We start from the raw sequence: 17,429 nt of genomic DNA on the forward strand, positions 1-17,429 counted from the left end.
TTTTTGTCAAGTTTTGGACCAAAAAAACGTTTTTCAAAAAAATTGTCAGAACCAAAAACGACATAGTATAGTATGTCGTTTTTGTCCAATTTTGGACCAAATTTTTTTCCTCCAAAAATGGTCACATTTTGGAGACATAGTATAGTATGACGTACTACATAGTATAGTGTGACGTTTTTGTCAAGTTTTGGACCAAAAAAACGTTTTTCAAAAAAATTGTCAGAACCAAAAACGACATAGTATAGTGTGACGTTTTTGTCAAGTTTAGGACAAAAAAACGTTTTTCAAAAAACTGGTCAGAACCAAAAACGACATAGTATATAGTATGTCGTTTTTGTCCAATTTTGGACCAAATTTTTTTCTCTCCAAAAAAGGTCACATTTTGGAGACATAGTATAGTATAATGTACTACATAGTATAGTGTGACGTTTTTGTCAAGTTTAGGACCAAAAAACGTTTTTCAAAAAACTGGTCAGAACCAAAAACGACATAGTATAGTATGTCGTTTTTGTCCAATTTTGGACCAAATTTTTTTCCTCCAAAAATGGTCACATTTTGGAGACATAGTATAGTATGACGTACTACATAGTATAGTGTGACGTTTTTGTCAAGTTTAGGACCAAAAAAACGTTTCTCAAAAAACTGGTCAGAACCAAAAACGACATAGTATAGTATGTCGTTTTTGTCCAATTTTGGACCAAATTTTTTTCCTCCAAAAATGGTCACATTTTGGAGACATAGTATAGTATGACGTACTACATAGTATAGTGTGACGTTTTTGTCAAGTTTTGGACCAAAAAAACGTTTTTCAAAAAAATTGTCAGAACCAAAAACGACATAGTATAGTGTGACGTTTTTGTCAAGTTTAGGACCAAAAAACATTTTTCAAAAAACTGGTCAGAACCAAAAACGACATAGTATATAGTATGTCGTTTTTGTCCAATTTTGGACCAAATTTTTTTCTCTCCAAAAAAGGTCACATTTTGGAGACATAGTATAGTATAATGTACTACATAGTATAGTGTGACGTTTTTGTCAAGTTTAGGACCAAAAAAACGTTTCTCAAAAAACTGGTCAGAACCAAAAACGACATAGTATAGTATGTCGTTTTTGTCCAATTTTGGACCAAATTTTTTTCCTCCAAAAATGGTCAAATTTTGGAGACATAGTATAGTATGACGTACTACATAGTATAGTGTGACGTTTTTGTCAAATTTTGGACCAAAAAAACGTTTTTCAAAAAAATTGTCAGAACCAAAAACGACATAGTATAGTATGTCGTTTTTGTCCAATTTTGAACCAAATTTTTTTCCTCCAAAAAAGGTCACATTTTGGAGATATAGTATAGTATAACGTACTACATAGTATAGTGTGACGTTTTTGTCAAGTTTAGGACCAAAAAAACGTTTTTCAAAAAAATTGTCAGAATCAAAACGACATAGTATAGTATGTCGTTTTTGTCCAATTTTGGACCAAATTTTTTTCCTCCAAAAATGGTCAAATTTTGGAGACATAGTATAGTATGACGTACTACATAGTATAGTGTGACGTTTTTGTCAAATTTTGGACCAAAAAAACGTTTTTCAAAAAAATTGTCAGAACCAAAAACAACATAGTATAGTATGTCGTTTTTGTCCAATTTTGAACCAAATTTTTTTTCTCCAAAAAAGGTCACATTTTGGAGATATAGTATAGTATAACGTACTACATAGTATAGTGTGACGTTTTTGTCAAGTTAAGGACCAAAAAAACGTTTTTCAAAAAACTGGTCAGAACCAAAAACGACATAGTATAGTATGTCGTTTTTGTCCAATTTTGGACCAAATTTTTTTCCTCCAAAAATGGTCACATTTTTGAGACATAGTATAGTATGACGTACTACCTGGTATAGTGTGAAGTTTTTGTCAAGTTTAGGACCAAAAAAAACGTTTTTCAAAGAAATTGTCAGATTTTGGACGACATAGTATAGTATGTCGTTTTTGTCCAATTTTGGACCAAATTTTTTTCCTCCAAAAATGGTCACATTTTGGTGACATAGTATAGTATAATGTACTACATAGTATAGTGTGTCGTTTTTGTCAAGTTTAGGACCAAAAAACGTTTTTCAAAAAACTGGTCAGAACCAAAAACGACATAGGAAAGTATGTTGTTTTTGTCCAATTTTGGACCAAATTTTTTTCCTCCAAAAATGGTCACATTTTGGAGACATAGTATAGTATGACGTACTACATAGTATAGTGTGACGTTTTTGTCAAGTTTAGGACCAAAAAAACGTTTCTCAAAAAACTGGTCAGAACCAAAAACGACATAGTATAGTATGTCGTTTTTGTCCAATTTTGGACCAAATTTTTTTTCTCCAAAAATGGTCACATTTTGGAGACATAGTATAGTATAACGTACTACATAGTATAGTGTGACGTTTTTGTCAAGTTTAGGACCAAAAAAACGTTTTTCAAAAAAATTGTCAGAATCAAAACGACATAGTATAGTATGTCGTTTTTGTCCAATTTTGGACCAAATTTTTTTCCTCCAAAAATGGTCAAATTTTGGAGACATAGTATAGTATGACGTACTACATAGTATAGTGTGACGTTTTTGTCAAATTTTGGACCAAAAAAACGTTTTTCAAAAAAATTGTCAGAACCAAAAACAACATAGTATAGTATGTCGTTTTTGTCCAATTTTGAACCAAATTTTTTTTCTCCAAAAAAGGTCACATTTTGGAGATATAGTATAGTATAACGTACTACATAGTATAGTGTGACGTTTTTGTCAAGTTAAGGACCAAAAAAACGTTTTTCAAAAAACTGGTCAGAACCAAAAACGACATAGTATAGTATGTCGTTTTTGTCCAATTTTGGACCAAATTTTTTTCCTCCAAAAATGGTCACATTTTGGAGACATAGTATAGTATGACGTACTTCATAGTATAGTGTGACGTTTTTGTCAAGTTTTGGACCAAAAAAACGTTTTTCAAAAAAATTGTCAGAACCAAAAACGACATAGTATAGTATGTCGTTTTTGTCCAATTTTGAACCAAATTTTTTTTTCTCCAAAAAAGGTCACATTTTGGAGATATAGTATAGTATAACGTACTACATAGTATAGTGTGACGTTTTTGTCAAGTTTAGGACCAAAAAAACGTTTTTCAAAAAACTGGTCAGAACCAAAAACGACATAGTATAGTATGTCGTTTTTGTCCAATTTTGGACCAAATTTTTTTCCTCCAAAAATGGTCACATTTTGGAGACATAGTATAGTATGACGTACTTCATAGTATAGTGTGAAGTTTTTGTCAAGTTTAGGACCAAAAAAAACGTTTTTCAAAAAAATTGTCAGATTTTGGACGACATAGTATAGTATGTCGTTTTTGTCCAATGTTGGACCAAATTTTTTTCCTCCAAAAATGGTCACATTTTGGAGACATAGTATAGTATGACGTACTACATGGTTTAGTGTGAAGTTTTTGTCAAGTTTAGGACCAAAAAAAACGTTTTTCAAAAAAATTGTCAGATTTTGGACGACATAGTATAGTATGTCGTTTTTGTCCAATGTTGGACCAAATTTTTTTCCTCCAAAAATGGTCACATTTTGGAGACATAGTATAGTATGACGTACTACATAGTATAGTGTGACGTTTTTGTCAAGTTTTGGACCAAAAAAACGTTTTTCAAAAAAATTGTCAGAACCAAAAACGACATAGTATTGTATGTCGTTTTTGTCCAATTTTGTACCAAATTTTTTTTCTCCAAAAAAGGTCACATTTTGGAGATATAGTATAGTATAACGTACTACATAGTATAGTGTGACGTTTTTGTCAAGTTTAGGACCAAAAAAACGTTTTTCAAAAAACTGGTCAGAACCACAAACGACATAGTATAGTATGTCGTTTTTGTCCAATTTTGAACCAAATGTTTTTCTCCAAAAAAGGTCACATTTTGGAGATATAGTATAGTATAGTGTGACGTTTTTGTCAAGTTTAGGACCAAAAAAACGTTTTTCAAAAAACTGGTCAGAACCAAAAACGACATAGTATATAGTATGTTGTTTTTGTCCAATTTTGGACCAATTTTTTTTCTTCAAAAATGGTCACATTTTGGAGACATAGTATAGTATGACGTACTACATAGTATAGTGTGACGTTTTTGTCAAGTTTAGGACCAAAAAAACGTTTTTCAAAAAACTGGTCAGAACCAAAAACGACATAGTATAGTATGTCGTTTTTGTCCAACTTTGGACCAAATTTTTTTCCTCCAAAAAAGGTCACATTTTGGAGACATAGTATAGTATAACGTACTACATAGTATATTGTGACGTTTTTGTCAAGTTTAGGACCAAAAAACGTTTTTCAAAAAACTGGTCAGAACCAAAAACGACATATATAGTATGTCGTTTTTGTCCAATTTTGGACCAAATTTTTTTTCTCCAAAAGAGGTCACATTTTGGAGACATAGTATAGTATGACGTACTACATGGTATAGTGTGAAGTTTTTGTCAAGTTTAGGACCAAAAAAACGTTTTTCAAAAAACTGGTCAGAACCAAAAACGACATAGTATATAGTATGTCGTTTTTGTCCAATTTTGGACCAATTTTTTTTCTTCAAAAATGGTCACATTTTGGAGACATAGTATAGTATGACGTACTACATAGTATATTGTGACGTTTTTGTCAAGTTTAGGACCAAAAAAACGTTTTTCAAAAAACTGGTCAGAACCAAAAACGACATAGTATAGTATGTCGTTTTTTGTCCAATTTTGGACCAAATTTTTTTTCTCCAAAAAAGGTCAGATTTTGGAGACATAGTATAGTATGACGTACTACATGGTATAGTGTGAAGTTTTTGTCAAGTTTAGGACCAAAAAAAACGTTTTTCAAAAAAATTGTCAGATTTTGGACGACATAGTATAGTATGTCGTTTTTGTCCAATTTTGGACCAAATTTTTTTCCTCCAAAAATGGTCACATTTTGGAGACATAGTATAGTATGACGTACTACATAGTATAGTGTGACGTTTTTGTCAAGTTTTGGACCAAAAAAACGTTTTTCAAAAAAATTTTCAGAACCAAAAACAACATAGTATAGTATGTCGTTTTTGTCCAATTTTGGACCAAATTTTTTTTCTCCAAAAAAGGTCACATTTTGGAGATATAGTATAGTATAACGTACTACATAGTATAGTGTGACGTTTTTGTCAAGTTTAGGACCAAAAAAACGTTTTTCAAAAAACTGGTCAGAACCAAAAACGACATAGTATAGTATGTCGTTTTTGTCCAATTTTGAACCAAATTTTTTTCTCCAAAAAAGGTCACATTTTGGAGATATAGTATAGTATAACGTACTACATAGTATAGTGTGACGTTTTTGTCAAGTTTAGGACCAAAAAAACGTATTTCAAAAAAATTGTCAGAACCAAAAACGACATAGTATAGTATGTCGTTTTTGTCCAATTTTGGACCAAATTTTTTTCTCCAAAAATGGTCACATTTTGGAGACATAGTATAGTATGACGTACTACATAGTATAGTGTGACGTTTTTGTCAAGTTTAGGACCAAAAAAACGTTTTTCAAAAAAATTGTCAGAATCAAAACGACATAGTATAGTATGTCGTTTTTGTCCAATTTTAAACCAAATTTTTTTTCTCCAAAAAAGGTCACATTTTGGAGACATAGTATAGTATGACGTACTACATGATATAGTGTGAAGTTTTTGTCAAGTTTAGGACCAAAAAAAACGTTTTTCAAAAAATTGTCAGATTTTGGACGACATAGTATAGTATGTCGTTTTTGTCCAACTTTGGACCAAATGTTTTTCTCCAAAAAAGGTCACATTTTGGAGATATAGTATAGTATAACGTACTACATAGTATAGTGTGACGTTTTTGTCAAGTTTAGGACCAAAAAAACGTTTTTCAAAAAACTGGTCAGAACCAAAAACGACATAGTATAGTATGTCGTTTTTGTCCAATTTTGGACCAAATTTTTTTTCTTCAAAAATGGTCACATTTTGGAGACATAGTATATTATGACGTACTACATAGTATAGTGTGACGTTTTTGTCAAGTTTAGGACCAAAAAAACGTTTTTCAAAAAACTGGTCAGAACCAAAAACGACATAGTATAGTATGTCGTTTTTGTCCAATTTTGGACCAAATTTTTTTTCTCCAAAAGAGGTCACATTTTGGAGACATAGTATAGTATAATGTACTACATAGTATAGTGTGACGTTTTTGTCAAGTTTAGGACCAAAAAAACGTTTTTCAAAAAAATTGTCAGAACCAAAAACGACATAGTATAGTATGTCGTTTTTGTCCAATTTTGGACCAAATTTTTTTCCTCCAAAAATGGTCACATTTTGGAGACATAGTATAGTATGACGTACTACATAGTATAGTGTGACGTTTTTGTCAAGTTTTGGACCAAAAAAACGTTTTTCAAAAAAATTGTCAGAACCAAAAACGACATAGTATAGTATGTCGTTTTTGTCCAATTTTGAACCAAATTTTTTTTCTCCAAAAAAGGTCACATTTTGGAGATATAGTATAGTATAACGTACTACATGGTATAGTGTGAAGTTTTTGTCAAGTTTTGGACCAAATTTTTTTTCTTCAAAAATGGTCACATTTTGGAGACATAGTATATTATGACGTACTACATAGTATAGTGTGACGTTTTTGTCAAGTTTAGGACCAAAAAAACGTTTTTCAAAAAACTGGTCAGAACCAAAAACGACATAGTATAGTATGTCGTTTTTGTCCAATTTTGGACCAAATTTTTTTTCTCCAAAAGAGGTCACATTTTGGAGACATAGTATAGTATAATGTACTACATAGTATAGTGTGACGTTTTTGTCAAGTTTAGGACCAAAAAAACGTTTTTCAAAAAAATTGTCAGAACCAAAAACGACATAGTATAGTATGTCGTTTTTGTCCAATTTTGGACCAAATTTTTTTCCTCCAAAAATTGTCACATTTTGGAGACATAGTATAGTATGACGTACTACATAGTATAGTGTGACGTTTTTGTCAAGTTTTGGACCAAAAAAACGTTTTTCAAAAAAATTGTCAGAACCAAAAACGACATAGTATAGTATGTCGTTTTTGTCCAATTTTGAACCAAATTTTTTTTCTCCAAAAAAGGTCACATTTTGGAGATATAGTATAGTATAACGTACTACATGGTATAGTGTGAAGTTTTTGTCAAGTTTTGGACCAAAAAAACGTTTTTCAAAAAAATTGTCAGAACCAAAAACGACATAGTATAGTATGTCGTTTTTGTCCAATTTTGAACCAAATTTTTTTTCTCCAAAAAAGGTCACATTTTGGAGACATAGTATAGTATAACGTACTACATAGTATATTGTGACGTTTTTGTCAAGTTTAGGACCAAAAAAACGTTTTTCAAAAAACTGGTCAGAACCAAAAACGACATAGTATAGTATGTCGTTTTTGTCCAATTTTGGACCAAATTTTTTTCCTCCAAAAATGGTCACATTTTGGAGACATAGTATAGTATGACGTACTACATAGTATAGTGTGACGTTTTTGTCAAGTTTTGGACCAAAAAAACGTTTTTCAAAAAAATTGTCAGAACCAAAAACGACATAGTATAGTATGTCGTTTTTGTCCAATTTTGAACCAAATTTTTTTTCTCCGAAAAAGGTCACATTTTGGAGATATAGTATAGTATAACGTACTACATGGTATAGTGTGAAGTTTTTGTCAAGTTTAGGACCAAAAAATACGTTTTTCCAAAAAATTGTCAGATTTTGGACGACATAGTATAGTATGTCGTTTTTGTCCAATTTTGGACCAAATTTTTTTTCTCCAAAAGAGGTCACATTTTGGAGACATAGTATAGTATAATGTACTACATAGTATAGTGTGACGTTTTTGTCAAGTTTAGGACCAAAAAAACGTTTTTCAAAAAAATTGTCAGAACCAAAAACGACATAGTATAGTATGTCGTTTTTGTCCAATTTTGGACCAAATTTTTTTCCTCCAAAAATGGTCACATTTTGGAGACATAGTATAGTATGACGTACTACATAGTATAGTGTGACGTTTTTGTCAAGTTTTGGACCAAAAAAACGTTTTTCAAAAAAATTGTCAGAACCAAAAACGACATAGTATAGTATGTCGTTTTTGTCCAATTTTGAACCAAATTTTTTTTCTCCAAAAAAGGTCACATTTTGGAGATATAGTATAGTATAACGTACTACATGGTATAGTGTGAAGTTTTTGTCAAGTTTTGGACCAAAAAAACGTTTTTCAAAAAAATTGTCAGAACCAAAAACGACATAGTATAGTATGTCGTTTTTGTCCAATTTTGAACCAAATTTTTTTTCTCCAAAAAAGGTCACATTTTGGAGACATAGTATAGTATAACGTACTACATAGTATATTGTGACGTTTTTGTCAAGTTTAGGACCAAAAAAACGTTTTTCAAAAAACTGGTCAGAACCAAAAACGACATAGTATAGTATGTCGTTTTTGTCCAATTTTGGACCAAATTTTTTTCCTCCAAAAATGGTCACATTTTGGAGACATAGTATAGTATGACGTACTACATAGTATAGTGTGACGTTTTTGTCAAGTTTTGGACCAAAAAAACGTTTTTCAAAAAAATTGTCAGAACCAAAAACGACATAGTATAGTATGTCGTTTTTGTCCAATTTTGAACCAAATTTTTTTTCTCCAAAAAAGGTCACATTTTGGAGATATAGTATAGTATAACGTACTACATGGTATAGTGTGAAGTTTTTGTCAAGTTTAGGACCAAAAAATACGTTTTTCCAAAAAATTGTCAGATTTTGGACGACATAGTATAGTATGTCGTTTTTGTCCAATTTTGGACCAAATTTTTTTTCTCCAAAAGAGGTCACATTTTGGAGACATAGTATAGTATAATGTACTACATAGTATAGTGTGACGTTTTTGTCAAGTTTAGGACCAAAAAACTGGTCAGAACCAAAAACGACATAGTATAGTATGTCGTTTTTGTCCAATTTTGGACCAAATTTTTTTTCTTCAAAAATGGTCACATTTTGGAGACATAGTATAGTTTGACGTACTACATAGTATAGTGTGACGTTTTTGTCAAGTTTAGGACCAAAAAACTGGTCAGAACCAAAAACGACATAGTATAGTATGTCGTTTTTGTCCAATTTTGGACAAAAATTTTTTTCTCCAAAAAAGGTCACATTTTGGAGACATAGTATAGTATAACGTACTACATAGTATATTGTGACGTTTTTGTCAAGTTTAGGACCAAAAAAACGTTTTTCAAAAAACTGGTCAGAACCAAAAACGACATAGTATAGTATGTCGTTTTTGTCCAATTTTGGACCAAATTTTTTTCCTCCAAAAATGGTCACATTTTGGAGACATAGTATAGTATGACGTACTACATAGTATAGTGTGACGTTTTTGTCAAGTTTTGAACCAAAAAAACGTTTTTCAAAAAAATTGTCAGAACCAAAAACGACATAGTATAGTATGTCGTTTTTGTCCAATTTTGAACCAAATTTTTTTTCTCCAAAAAAGGTCACATTTTGGAGATATAGTATAGTATAACGTACTACATGGTATAGTGTGAAGTTTTTGTCAAGTTTAGGACCAAAAAAAACGTTTTTCCAAAAATTGTCAGATTTTGGACGACATAGTATAGTATGTCGTTTTTGTCCAATTTTGGACCAAATTTTTTTTCTTCAAAAATGGTCACATTTTGGAGACATAGTATATTATGACGTACTACATAGTATAGTGTGACGTTTTTGTCAAGTTTTGGACCAAAAAAACGTTTTTCAAAAAAATTGTCAGAACCAAAAACGACATAGTATAGTATGTCGTTTTTGTCCAATTTTGGACCAAATTTTTTTTCTTCAAAAATGGTCACATTTTGGAGACATAGTATATTATGACGTACTACATAGTATATTGTGACGTTTTTGTCAAGTTTAGGACCAAAAAAACGTTTTTCCAAAAAATTGTCAGATTTTGGACGACATAGTATAGTATGTCGTTTTTGTCCAATTTTGGACCAAATTTTTTTCTCCAAAAAAGGTCACATTTTGGAGATATAGTATAGTATAACGTACTACATAGTATAGTGTGACGTTTTTGTCAAGTTTAGGACCAAAAAAACGTTTTTCAAAAAACTGGTCAGAACCAAAAACGACATAGTATAGTATGTCGTTTTTGTCCAATTTTGAACCAAATTTTTTTCTCCAAAAAAGGTCACATTTTGGAGATATAGGATAGTATAACGTACTACATAGTATAGTGTGACGTTTTTGTCAAGTTTAGGACCAAAAAAACGTTTTTCAAAAAAATTGTCAGAACCAAAAACGACATAGTATAGTATGTCGTTTTTGTCCAATTTTGGACCAAATTTTTTTTCTCCAAAAAAGGTCACATTTTGGAGACATAGTATAGTATAACGTACTACATAGTATATTGTGACGTTTTTGTCAAGTTTAGGACCAAAAAAACGTTTTTCAAAAAACTGGTCAGAACCAAAAACGACATAGTATAGTATGTCGTTTTTGTCCAATTTTGGACCAAATTTTTTTTCTCCAAATATAGTGTGAAGTTTTTGTCAAGTTTAGGACCAAAAAAAAACGTTTTTCAAAAAAATTGTCAGATTTTGGACGACATAGTATAGTATGTCGTTTTTGTCCAATTTTGAACCAAATTTTTTTTCTCCAAAAAAGGTCACATTTTGGAGACATAGTATAGTATAACGTACTACATAGTATATTGTGACGTTTTTGTCAAGTTTAGGACCAAAAAAACGTTTTTCAAAAAACTGGTCAGAACCAAAAACGACATAGTATAGTATGTCGTTTTTGTCCAATTTTGGACCAAATTTTTTTTCTCCAAAAAAGGTCACATTTTGGAGATATAGTATGGTATAACGTACTACATGGTATAGTGTGAAGTTTTTGTCAAGTTTAGGACCAAAAAAAACGTTTTTCAAAAAAATTGTCAGATTTTGGACGACATAGTATAGTATGTCGTTTTTGTCCAATTTTGAACCAAATTTTTTTTCTCCAAAAAAGGTCACATTTTGGAGACATAGTATAGTATAACGTACTACATAGTATATTGTGACGTTTTTGTCAAGTTTAGGACCAAAAAATTTTTTTTCAAAAAACTGGTCAGAACCAAAAACGACATAGTATAGTATGTCGTTTTTGTCCAATTTTGGACCAAATTTTTTTCTCCAAAAAAGGTCACATTTTGGAGATATAGTATAGTATAACGTACTACATAGTATAGTGTGACGTTTTTGTCAAGTTTAGGACCAAAAAAACGTTTTTCAAAAAAATTGTCAGAATCAAAACGACATAGTATAGTATGTCGTTTTTGTCCAATTTTGAACCAAATTTTTTTTCTCCAAAAAAGGTCACATTTTGGAGATATAGTATAGTATAACGTACTACATAGTATAGTGTGACGTTTTTGTCAAGTTTAGGACCAAAAAAACGTTTTTCAAAAAACTGGTCAGAACCAAAAACGACATAGTATAGTATGTCGTTTTTGTCCAATTTTGAACCAAATTTTTTTCTCCAAAAAAGGTCACATTTTGGAGATATAGTATAGTATAACGTACTACATAGTATAGTGTGACGTTTTTGTCAAGTTTAGGACCAAAAAAACGTTTTTCAAAAAAATTGTCAGAACCAAAAACGACATAGTATAGTATGTCGTTTTTGTCCAATTTTGGACCAAATTTTTTTTCTCCAAAAAAGGTCACATTTTGGAGACATAGTATAGTATAACGTACTACATAGTATATTGTGACGTTTTTGTCAAGTTTAGGACCAAAAAAACGTTTTTCAAAAAACTGGTCAGAACCAAAAACGACATAGTATAGTATGTCGTTTTTGTCCAATTTTGGACCAAATTTTTTTTCTCCAAAAGAGGTCACATTTTGGAGACATCGTATAGTATGACGTACTACATGGTATAGTGTGAAGTTTTTGTCAAGTTTAGGACCAAAAAAAACGTTTTTCAAAAAAATTGTCAGATTTTGGACGACATAGTATAGTATGTCGTTTTTGTCCAATTTTGGACCAAATTTTTTTCCTCCAAAAATGGTCACATTTTGGAGACATAGTATAGTATGACGTACTACATAGTATAGTGTGACGTTTTTGTCAAGTTTTGGACCAAAAAAACGTTTTTCAAAAAAATTGTCAGAACCAAAAACGACATAGTATAGTATGTCGTTTTTGTCCAATTTTGAACCAAATTTTTTTTCTCCAAAAAAGGTCACATTTTGGAGACATAGTATAGTATGACGTACTACATAGTATATTGTGACGTTTTTGTCAAGTTTAGGACCAATAAAACGTTTTTCAAAAAACTGGTCAGAACCAAAAACGACATAGTATAGTATGTCGTTTTTGTCCAATTTTGGACCAAATTTTTTTCCTCCAAAAATGGTCACATTTTGGAGACATAGTATAGTATGACGTACTACATAGTATAGTGTGACGTTTTTGTCAAGTTTTGGACCAAAAAACGTTTTTCAAAAAAATTGTCAGAACCAAAAACGACATAGTATAGTATGTCGTTTTTGTCCAATTTTGAACCAAATTTTTTTTCTCCAAAAAAGGTCACATTTTGGAGATATAGTATAGTATAACGTACTACATGGTATAGTGTGAAGTTTTTGTCAAGTTTAGGACCAAAAAAAACGTTTTTCCAAAAACTGGTCAGAACCAAAAACGACATAGTATAGTATGTCGTTTTTGTCCAATTTTGGACCAAATTTTTTTCCTCCAAAAATGGTCACATTTTGGAGACATAGTATAGTATGACGTACTACATAGTATAGTGTGACGTTTTTGTCAAGTTTTGGACCAAAAAAACGTTTTTCAAAAAAATTGTCAGAACCAAAAACGACATAGTATAGTATGTCGTTTTTGTCCAATTTTGGACCAAATTTTTTTTCTCCAAAAAAGGTCACATTTTGGAGACATAGTATAGTATAACGTACTACATAGTATATTGTGACGTTTTTGTCAAGTTTAGGACCAAAAAAACGTTTTTCAAAAAACTGGTCAGAACCAAAAACGACATAGTATAGTATGTCGTTTTTGTCCAATTTTGGACCAAATTTTTTTTCTCCAAAAAAGGTCACATTTTGGAGACATAGTATAGTATAACGTACTACATAGTATATTGTGACGTTTTTGTCAAGTTTAGGACCAAAAAAACGTTTTTCAAAAAACTGGTCAGAACCAAAAACGACATAGTATAGTATGTCGTTTTTGTCCAATTTTGGACCAAATTTTTTTCCTCCAAAAATGGTCACATTTTGGAGACATAGTATAGTATGACGTACTACATAGTATAGTGTGACGTTTTTGTCAAGTTTTGGACCAAAAAAAGTTTTTCAAAAAAATTGTCAGAACCAAAAACGACATAGTATAGTATGTCGTTTTTGTCCAATTTTGAACCAAATTTTTTTTCTCCAAAAAAGGTCACATTTTGGAGATATAGTATAGTATAACGTACTACATGGTATAGTGTGAAGTTTTTGTCAAGTTTAGGACCAAAAAAAACGTTTTTCCAAAAAATTGTCAGATTTTGGACGACATAGTATAGTATGTCGTTTTTGTCCAATTTTGGACCAAATTTTTTTTCTTCAAAAATGGTCACATTTTGGAGACATAGTATATTATGACGTACTACATAGTATAGTGTGACGTTTTTGTCAAGTTTAGGACCAAAAAAAACGTTTTTCCAAAAAATTGTCAGATTTTGGACGACATAGTATAGTATGTCGTTTTTGTCCAATTTTGAACCAAATTTTTTTCTCCAAAAAAGGTCACATTTTGGAGATATAGTATAGTATAACGTACTACATAGTATAGTGTGACGTTTTTGTCAAGTTTAGGACCAAAAAAACGTTTTTCAAAAAACTGGTCAGAACCAAAAACGACATAGTATAGTATGTCGTTTTTGTCCAATTTTGGACCAAATTTTTTTTCTTCAAAAATGGTCACATTTTGGAGACATAGTATAGTTTGACGTACTACATAGTATAGTGTGACGTTTTTGTCAAGTTTAGGACCAAAAAAACGTTTTTCAAAAAACTGGTCAGAACCAAAAACGACATAGTATAGTATGTCGTTTTTGTCCAATTTTGGACCAAATTTTTTTCCTCCAAAAATGGTCACATTTTGGAGACATAGTATAGTATGACGTACTACATAGTATAGTGTGACGTTTTTGTCAAGTTTTGGACCAAAAAAACGTTTTTCAAAAAAATTGTCAGAACCAAAAACGACATAGTATAGTATGTCGTTTTTGTCCAATTTTGAACCAAATTTTTTTTCTCCAAAAAAGGTCACATTTTGGAGATATAGTATAGTATAACGTACTACATGGTATAGTGTGAAGTTTTTGTCAAGTTTAGGACCAAAAAAAACGTTTCTCCAAAAAATTGTCAGATTTTGGACGACATAGTATAGTATGTCGTTTTTGTCCAATTTTGAACCAAATTTTTTTTCTCCAAAAAAGGTCACATTTTGGAGATATAGTATAGTATAACGTACTACATAGTATAGTGTGACGTTTTTGTCAAGTTTTGGACCAAAAAAACGTTTTTCAAAAAACTGGTCAGAACCAAAAACGACATAGTATAGTATGTCGTTTTTGTCCAATTTTGGACCAAATTTTTTTCCTCCAAAAATGGTCACATTTTGGAGACATAGTATAGTATGACGTACTACATAGTATAGTGTGACGTTTTTGTCAAGTTTTGGACCAAAAAAACGTTTTTCAAAAAAAATGTCAGAACCAAAAACAACATAGTATAGTATGTCGTTTTTGTCCAATTTTGAACCAAATTTTTTTCTCCAAAAAAGGTCACATTTTGGAGATATAGTATAGTATAACGTACTACATAGTATAGTGTGACGTTTTTGTCAAGTTTAGGACCAAAAAAACGTTTTTCAAAAAACTGGTCAGAACCAAAAACGACATAGTATAGTATGTCGTTTTTGTCCAATTTTGGACCAAATTTTTTTTCTTCAAAAATGGTCACATTTTGGAGACATAGTATAGTTTGACGTACTACATAGTATAGTGTGACGTTTTTGTCAAGTTTAGGACCAAAAAAACGTTTTTCAAAAAACTGGTCAGAACCAAAAACGACATAGTATAGTATGTCGTTTTTGTCCAATTTTGGACCAAATTTTTTTCCTCCAAAAATGGTCACATTTTGGAGACATAGTATAGTATGACGTACTACATAGTATAGTGTGACGTTTTTGTCAAGTTTTGGACCAAAAAAACGTTTTTCAAAAAAATTGTCAGAACCAAAAACGACATAGTATAGTATGTCGTTTTTGTCCAATTTTGAACCAAATTTTTTTTCTCCAAAAAAGGTCACATTTTGGAGATATAGTATAGTATAACGTACTACATGGTATAGTGTGAAGTTTTTGTCAAGTTTAGGACCAAAAAAAACGTTTCTCCAAAAAATTGTCAGATTTTGGACGACATAGTATAGTATGTCGTTTTTGTCCAATTTTGAACCAAATTTTTTTTCTCCAAAAAAGGTCACATTTTGGAGATATAGTATAGTATAACGTACTACATAGTATAGTGTGACGTTTTTGTCAAGTTTTGGACCAAAAAAACGTTTTTCAAAAAACTGGTCAGAACCAAAAACGACATAGTATAGTATGTCGTTTTTGTCCAATTTTGGACCAAATTTTTTTCCTCCAAAAATGGTCACATTTTGGAGACATAGTATAGTATGACGTACTACATAGTATAGTGTGACGTTTTTGTCAAGTTTTGGACCAAAAAAACGTTTTTCAAAAAAAATGTCAGAACCAAAAACAACATAGTATAGTATGTCGTTTTTGTCCAATTTTGAACCAAATTTTTTTCTCCAAAAAAGGTCACATTTTGGAGATATAGTATAGTATAACGTACTACATAGTATAGTGTGACGTTTTTGTCAAGTTTAGGACCAAAAAAACGTTTTTCAAAAAACTGGTCAGAACCAAAAACGACATAGTATAGTATGTCGTTTTTGTCCAATTTTGGACCAAATTTTTTTTCTTCAAAAATGGTCACATTTTGGAGACATAGTATAGTTTGACGTACTACATAGTATAGTGTGACGTTTTTGTCAAGTTTAGGACCAAAAAAACGTTTTTCAAAAAACTGGTCAGAACCAAAAACGACATAGTATAGTATGTCGTTTTTGTCCAATTTTGAACCAAATTTTTTTCCTCCAAAAATGGTCACATTTTGGAGACATAGTATAGTATGACGTACTACATAGTATAGTGTGACGTTTTTGTCAAGTTTAGGACCAAAAAAACGTTTTTCAAAAAACTGGTCAGAACCAAAAACGACATAGTATAGTATGTCGTTTTTGTCCAATTTTGGACCAAATTTTTTTTCTTCAAAAATGGTCACATTTTGGAGACATAGTATAGTTTGACGTACTACATAGTATAGTGTGACGTTTTTGTCAAGTTTAGGACCAAAAAAACGTTTTTCAAAAAACTGGTCAGAACCAAAAACGACATAGTATAGTATGTCGTTTTTGTCCAATTTTGGACCAAATTTTTTTCCTCCAAAAATGGTCACATTTTGGAGACATAGTATAGTATGACGTACTACATAGTATAGTGTGACGTTTTTGTCAAGTTTTGGACCAAAAAAACGTTTTTCAAAAAAATTGTCAGAACCAAAAACGACATAGTATAGTATGTCGTTTTTGTCCAATTTTGGACCAAATTTTTTTTCTCCAAAAAAGGTCACATTTTGGAGATATAGTATAGTATAACGTACTACATGGTATAGTGTGAAGTTTTTGTCAAGTTTAGGACCAAAAAAAACGTTTTTCCAAAAATTGTCAGATTTTGGACGACATAGTATAGTATGTCGTTTTTGTCCAATTTTGGACCAAATTTTTTTCCTCCAAAAATGGTCACATTTTGGAGACATAGTATAGTATGACGTACTACATAGTATAGTGTGACGTTTTTGTCAAGTTTTGGACCAAAAAAACGTTTTTCAAAAAAATTGTCAGAACCAAAAACAACATAGTATAGTATGTCGTTTTTGTCCAATTTTGGACCAAATTTTTTTCCTCCAAAAATGGTCACATTTTGGAGACATAGTATAGTATGACGTACTACATAGTATAGTGTGACGTTTTTGTCAAGTTTAGGACCAAAAAAACGTTTTTTCAAAAAACTGGTCAGAACCAAAAACGACATAGTATAGTATGTCGTTTTTGTCCAATTTTGGACCAAATTTTTTTTCTCCAAAAAAGGTCACATTTTGGAGACATAGTATAGTATAACGTACTACATAGTATATTGTGACGTTTTTGTCAAGTTTAGGACCAAAAAAACGTTTTTCAAAAAACTGGTCAGAACCAAAAA

Source organism: Microchirus variegatus (assembly GCF_963457635.1).
Source record: "Microchirus variegatus genome assembly, chromosome: 18".
Lineage (NCBI taxonomy): Eukaryota > Metazoa > Chordata > Actinopteri > Pleuronectiformes > Soleidae > Microchirus > Microchirus variegatus.